At 37.4% G+C, this 7,166-nt stretch overlaps 1 long non-coding RNA gene across 2 annotated transcripts; it reads right to left on the reverse strand.

Moving 5' to 3' along the window:
- Window positions 1-3,170: 3,170 nt before the first annotated feature.
- LOC123234536 lies at window positions 3,171-5,908 on the reverse strand. 2 transcript variants are annotated; one of them, XR_006505344.1, is made up of 4 exons: window positions 5,581-5,908; window positions 5,387-5,485; window positions 3,390-3,460; window positions 3,171-3,300 (listed from the first exon to the last, which is right to left on the reverse strand). It is a non-coding gene; the product is annotated as an uncharacterized LOC123234536 (long non-coding RNA). The 2 variants fall into 2 exon arrangements; XR_006505343.1 differs by having other exon boundaries at window positions 3,171-3,460.
- Window positions 5,909-7,166: the final 1,258 nt, after the last annotated feature.

Here is a 7,166-nt window from a genome sequence, read left to right on the forward strand (position 1 = left end):
CTGTGTGTGTGAATTTAATAAAAATTGTACCCTTTCTTTCCTTTCTAAAAGGAAAGTTTTGGAAATCATTTTGGTCTCACTCCAACCCATTAACTGGATTGGGAACGTAAAAGGAGAGGCCTCTCGCTCCATCATGTCCCAGGAGATGTTTACCTCTGGTCCCACATGATTCCTAGAGTTGGGAAGCCTAGCCTATGACCTTGACTTGAGGACAAGTATGTCCAACCAGGGAGACCTAGGAGAAGTGCTATAAGTTAGGGATCAAGGAAGCTAGAGGGCTCTTAGCCAGTATAAGAAGACTTGAGGTGAGTGGCAAACTCAGATTAGCTAGGTGACCAGCCATGTGATTCTGCGTTTCTCTCTCCAACCTACTTTCACAATCTAATAATAATTATAAATTTAAAATATGCATATTCTTTAGCAGGATCATTTAGAAGATGTTTTAAGTCTTAAGTTTTTCTGGCAGTTTGTTCAATTCTGTATTTTCCTTTTAGTTTATTTTTCTGTAGGAATTATCCAAAATTGAGAGAGGGATATTAAAGTTTCCTCTCTCTGTCTTCTTATATTTAATTTTTCTTTTATGAACTTGGATGCTAAGGCATTCAGAGAATATTTTTCAAATGTAGTTCTGGAACCCTATACATACATAGCAATTAAATTAAAAGTAGGAGGAAACTAGATAAACCCACAAAAAAAAGTTGTGTTCCTATATACTCAAAATCCAACAACAAGCTTCTAGTAAGCACTTATTATGTATCAGGCATTGTGCATAGAATACCAAAACAATCAAACAAAAAAAATTAAGCAGATTATGGGGGACTTGTACTTCCAGACTTTTAAAATAATTACAAAGAAATTTTAATCAAAAGTAATTGGTAGGGGCAGCTGGGTAGCTCAGTGGAGTGAGAGTCAGGCCTAGAGACAGGAGGTCCTAGGTTCAAACCCGGCCTCAGCCACTTCCCAGCTGTGTGACCCTGGGCAAGTCACTTGACCCCTATTGCCCACCCTTACCAATCTTCCACCTATGAGACAATACACCGAAGTACAAGGGTTTAAAAAAAAAAGTAATTGGTACTGGGCAAAAATCAAAAACAGATAAATAAATATGGCATTAAACTAACCACATATAAAAGATGAGTTCCCAGAATACCTATTGAAAATAAAAAAGTGGATAAAGGATTCTTTATTTAAAGTATAAATCCAGGGGCAGCTGGGTAGCTCAGTGGATTGAGAGCCAGGCCTGGAGAAGGGAGGTCCTAGGTTCAAATCTGGCCTCAGATACTTCCTAGCTGTGTGACCATGGGCAAGTCACTTGACCCCTAGTGCCTACCCTTACCACTCTTCTGTCTTGGAGCCAATACACAGTATTGACTCTAAGACGGAAGGTGAGGGTTTAAAAATAAATAAATGAATAAATAAAATAAAGTGTAAATCCAAACCTCATAATATATATCATTAAATAAAGGATGACTTGTAGACAGAAAAAGTTATAAAAAATACAGACAATGATGGAATGTTTCCCTAAAACATACAAAGAAGATGTAATTATTAAACAAGTAGTTGTAACTATAAGTAGATGTGCTAGGTTGCTTAAAAACAAAAAATCTCTACAGTGAAAAATAAAATGGAAATTAAAAATGAGCAGGAAATATGACAAATATACAGTAATAGTAGAATATCTAAGAATTATTTCAATTGAGTTTTATTTATCCTTTTTTTTATATGTCATTTTGGATATTCTTTTGCTCTGCTCCGTTCAACATGAGAATTAAACCCTTTTCTTAAAACAAATGGAAGTTAAGAAACAAATGACCAACATAGTTAATATGTCTAGCAATATCTGCCAATTTCTACATCCATGGTCAACTTCCTCTCTGAAGCTCTGTGATCTTTTCTGAGACCAAGGTTTGTTTTTACAACTACTTAGAATTCAGCTCTCTTTTAGCATTCTTTCTGCATACATTGTCATGATCAGCCTGTATATTGTTCTCTTGGTATTATTTCCTTCTGCAGGGATTCATATAGATCTTTCTATGATTCTCTGAATTCATATATGTCATTCCTTTTATACAATAACACTCCATTATAATAATAAAGCAGAATTTGTTCCATTTGCCCAACGGATAGGTACCAACCTTGTTTCCAGTTTTTTGCTATCCCTAAAAGAACTGTTATTCTTATTTTTTGCATATGGCTTTTCTTCTCTTTGACTTCCACTGATATATGCTCAGCAGAAAAGGGAATGAACACTTTAGTCCCTTTTTTCCCACACATAATTTCAGGTTCTCTATCCACTGAATCACCTAGCTGTCCCTGAGATTCCTAAGTAAAGTATTAAGCCATTTGTAAATAAAGATCATTTCATCTCCTATGCCAATTTGTAAACTTTTTATTTATGTCTTGCCTAAAGGTCAAATCTAGCTTTTCTAAATCTTTATCAAATAATAGTAAGTAAAAAGATAAGGGGCAGCTAGGTGGCACAGTTGATCAAAAGCCAGGCCTAGAGATGGGAGATCCTGGGTTCAAATCTGACCTCAAACACTTCCTAGCTGTGTGACTCTGGGCAAATCACTTAACCCCCATTGCCTAGCCTTTACTGTTATTCTGCCTTAGAACCAATACATACAATTTTAAAAAAAAACAACAATAATAATAGTAAGGAGAACAAACATCCTTGCTTTACCCCTGTTTATATTAGAAAAGCTTTGAGTGTTTCTGCATTGTGCATGATACTAGTGCTTGGGTTTGCACACGTAATTTTTCTTTTCTTTCTTTTTTTTTTTTAACCATTACCTTCTGCCTTAGAATCAATACTGAATACTGGTTCCAAGGCTGAAGAGTGATAAGGGCTGGGTGATTGGGATTAAGCAAAATGTTGAGGGTCACACAGCTGGGAAATGTCAGAAGTCACATTTGACTCTAGGACCTCCTGTCTCTAGGCTTGATTCTCTATCCACTGAATACTAGCTGCTCCCCCAACATATACTTTAAAAAAAAACTTATTTTTTAAAAGTATTTTTCCATAGTTACATGACTCATATTCTCTCCCTCCCCTCTTCCTTCCTCTCTTCTGGAGATGACAAGCAATTCTACTGGGTTATACATGTATTATCACTCAATACCTTTTTCCATCTTTTAAAACCAAAACCCCAAATATACCCACATAAACAAGTGATAAATCCTATCCAACATATACTTTTAAAAATTAATTTTATCTTTTGCTTTTATATCACTTAAATTTTCCTCATATCACTGTACCTTTCTGTCCCAGAGAGTCATCCCTTATAATAAAGAATTTTTCTAAAAAAGAAAAAGAGGAAGAGGAAAAAAATAAGCATAATCAATCACTGCATCATAAAATCTGACAATATAGTCAATATATTTCATACCTGGGGTTCTTATCCCATCCAGTTCTGCAAAGAAGTAGGGAGAGGTATATTCTCAAATCTCTTCTGGGGAACTAAAATTTAAAAGTATAAAAATATTGAAAGCAAAACCCCACTCCTAACAGATAAATGGACAACAGATGCCAATGGAATTCTCAAAAGAGGGAAAACAGTGTAAATTATCACCTCAGCAAAAATACTCAAGCTCACTAACACAAAGAGAAATACCACTTAATAATGATCAAAATGGCAAAAATAGCTTAAAATGATAACTTAATGGTATCAGAGATATGGGAAAACAAGTACAAAGACTATAAGATGAATTTTAAACAGGTATGAATCTTTTTAAAAGATCTGGTAGCTTACTGCAAGACTTACAAAAATAATCATACTCTTATTCCAGTAGCCCTATTATTGGGAATATATCCAGATATTACAGGGTAGGAAAAAAAATCTTCAATTATTTGTTTTTGGGGCAGGGGGTGGGGAAGAAGACATGGGAAATGTTCAACAATTAGAGAATGGCAGAATAACTGATAACAATGTTATGGAATATAGTTAAAATTGGAAGGATTAGAAATAGAAAGAAACTCAAAAAGACCTCTCTGAAACATATAAAGCAAAGAATACAAAGTCAGAAAAATTGAGTTGACCATGAACACAATTAACAAATGCCAAAGTTTCTGCATACATCTTTAAGACTGAATGGAGGAAATATAAAAAAAAAAATTATTTGTTTTAACACTTTTACACATAGAGATTCTTGTATTCCAAAGCAAATAATTAAATTTGTATTTATGTGTTTTTGTTAGTTACAGTTATGTTCATGAAGAATTAAAAATATGAAACATTTTGATTGTTACACATGCTCATAAGGGATTAAAAAATCATATAAACTTGATGAACCATTTCAAGGCCTGCAATGATGTTCATCAGGAATTTTTTAAAAATTAGATTATAATATAAACTTGATGAAACTGACACATTTGGTTAATGTTTACACTTATGTTTATAAATTATTTAAAAATAAATTTAAAATAAAATAAAAATATATTCATAAATTATTTAAAGAGAAATTATATAAAGAGAAATTGAAATGATTACTGCTCAATAAATGTTGCTAGAAAAAAGCTACTACATTTCTTTTCAAATAACACAGCAAATTCAAGACCAATTATTTTTACAAGCACATATATGCACACATATTTATGGAACAAAAAGGTAACATTAACTTCTGGGCCAGCAGCTGTTTCTGTACAATTGAGGCAGAGAAATTCAATGAGGAGCTCGGTGAGTAATTTTATATTAAATCACATATCCTTTAACAGTACATAAATACCCTCTAAGAGTGTGTGAATATATATATGTATTATATATAAACATATTTATGTATTCTTTAACAGTAACTTCAGTACAAAGGCAGATAGCCTCGAAGAAGGATAATAATAGCTAACATTGCTAGTATAGTGCCTACTAATATGCCAGGCACTGGGTTAGGCACTTTACAACTATTTTCTCAGCTGGTCCTCACAAGAGCCTTGGGAGGTAGGTGCTGTTTTACAGATCTATTTTATATATACAGATATTTTCTAGATCTAATTTAAATTTATCTCTTATAAATAACATTTGTAAATCTTTGGATTTACCTATTTATACATCTATTTTATAAATAAGGAGACTGAGGCAAACAGAGGTAAGTGACTCCCCAAGGCTCACGGTGTCAGAAACCAGATTTGAGTTGGGTCTTCCTGACTTCAGGCCCCGCTCTCTGTGCACTGTGCCACGTGGTATGCCGAAAAATACTGGAAAACAGGGCTCGGGAGGAGTAGTAATAATAATAATAATAAATAGCCACAGCAGTAACTAGAAGGAGCAAAAAAGAGCCTTTCAGGGGCCAGAGGGGAGGGTCTGCCCCGCCCCCTAGGAGGGAGGCGGCCCAGCCCTGGGAGCGGGGCCAGCAGGGAGAAAGGGATTGGGGGAAAGGACATTACGTCACTCACATAGGGGGGGCCCCAGGGGAAAGTGACCGCAGCAGTTCACGCCCTCCGGGCCCGAGGCTCTCCCCGCTGAGGCGAGGCCGGAGTTCCGACCAGCCAGACCTGGGGGAAGAGATGTGGGTTATGGTGCTGCCCGCAGGGCTGGATCCCAGCCCGACACTACTCCCCCACTCCCTTCCCTCTCAGCCCAGGCCCACCTTGTCCCCGAGGCGGAGGAGGGTCCCTCTAGACACACTGACTCTGCACCAGCTGCAACTCCAGCTCCAGACCCGCCCCGGGCCCGGCTCCTGCCATCTAGGGGTCATCGAGGCGGGCCTGGAAGGGGCTGCGGAGGCCATCGGGCGGCCCTTCTCATCGTACAGAGGAGGCAGCTGAGGCCCAGAGAGGTTGATGGCTGACGCGGGATCACACAGCATGGGGGCAGGGGTCAACCCGACGCCTCCGCCCCTCGGGCAGCTCTGGCCCCTCCCCGGTGCGTGACGCCGCTTCTTAGTCCTCCGGGACCCGAGGGCCTCGGGTGGCTGGCAGAGCAGTGAGGCTGAAGTCTGATCCAAAGGCTGGAAGACCCGCCCCCACTCTCTTGCGCCGGCGCACTGCGCATAGTCTCCCAGCCTGCGTAGTGAGGCTAGCAAGACTGGAACTGCACCTGCGCACACTGAACCCTACAGGGGTGGGGGCGGGGTACCAGAGAGGTCTTGATAGATTCTGGGAAATAGCGTCCTAGTCATATTCTTGCACAGGCGCAGTATCATAAGATGTCTACAAGCTCTTCTGATAACTGAGTTCTAGCTCTCTAAAAGCAGTTTTTTGTTTGTTTGTTTTTGGTTTTTTTCCTGGAGCAGGGATGGGGCACAATAGTGTAGTAGTACTTAAATGTTTATTCATTTGACTCGGAGGAGAGAAATTTGGAAGTAACTTGTGTGAACTGGGAGTATTCTAACTCCTGACAACAACCAGTGAAAGTGCAGTCATTTAAATAAAATAACTCTTTGGCGAATTAACATTATTAAACTGTTTAGTTCTCAGCTGAGATAAGAACAGCAAGATTGCCATGTCTGTAAAGCTGTGAACTCAGCTTGGAAGACTGTTTATGTCTTCCCTAGAAAAGTTTTGATTATTTTGAGACTTTTCACAATTTCTACACTTAATCTCACAGATTCTGGTATTCCTATGGATTTGGAAAAATAGTAGGGATGAAGCTACCAAAACACATAATAGACTTTTATAGATCTAATTACAAAATACTCCTTAAAGAAATAAAGAATAAAGTAGCTGGAAGAATATTCTTTACTCATGGCAGAGCAGTGCCAATATAATAAAAAATGGCAAAACTACTAAGCTAATTTAAAGCCATAATGTTTGTCAATCAAATTACCAAAGAGATTCTTTACTTCCAGACTTCAAACTGTTTACTAAAGTAGGAAGGATTTAAATAATCTGGTATTGATTGTTGTTTCCTCATATCTTGTGGAATCATTCACTTCCATTTGGCCAAATCTAATTTTTAGGGAGCCATTTTCTTGCTTGAGATTTTGTACTTACTTTTTTAGAAGGCTATTTTCTTTAGTGAGTTTTTGGTCTAAGTTATTGATTTTTTTCTATTGTTTTCTTTTCTAAATTTTCTTCTAAATCTCTTGCTGAAAGAGTTTTCAAGTGTCAGGCAGCTTTTTATTTGTCTTTTGCTCATTTTAGGGGGCTTTTTTGTAACTTTGCCTATATGTTGAAACTCAGGGTTGTGGATTTTAAAATTAATATTCAATAAATAAATATTGTATTTTTATAA

The sequence above is a fragment of the Gracilinanus agilis genome, chromosome 2 (genome assembly GCF_016433145.1).
Source record: "Gracilinanus agilis isolate LMUSP501 chromosome 2, AgileGrace, whole genome shotgun sequence".
In the NCBI taxonomy this organism is placed as follows: domain Eukaryota; kingdom Metazoa; phylum Chordata; class Mammalia; order Didelphimorphia; family Didelphidae; genus Gracilinanus; species Gracilinanus agilis.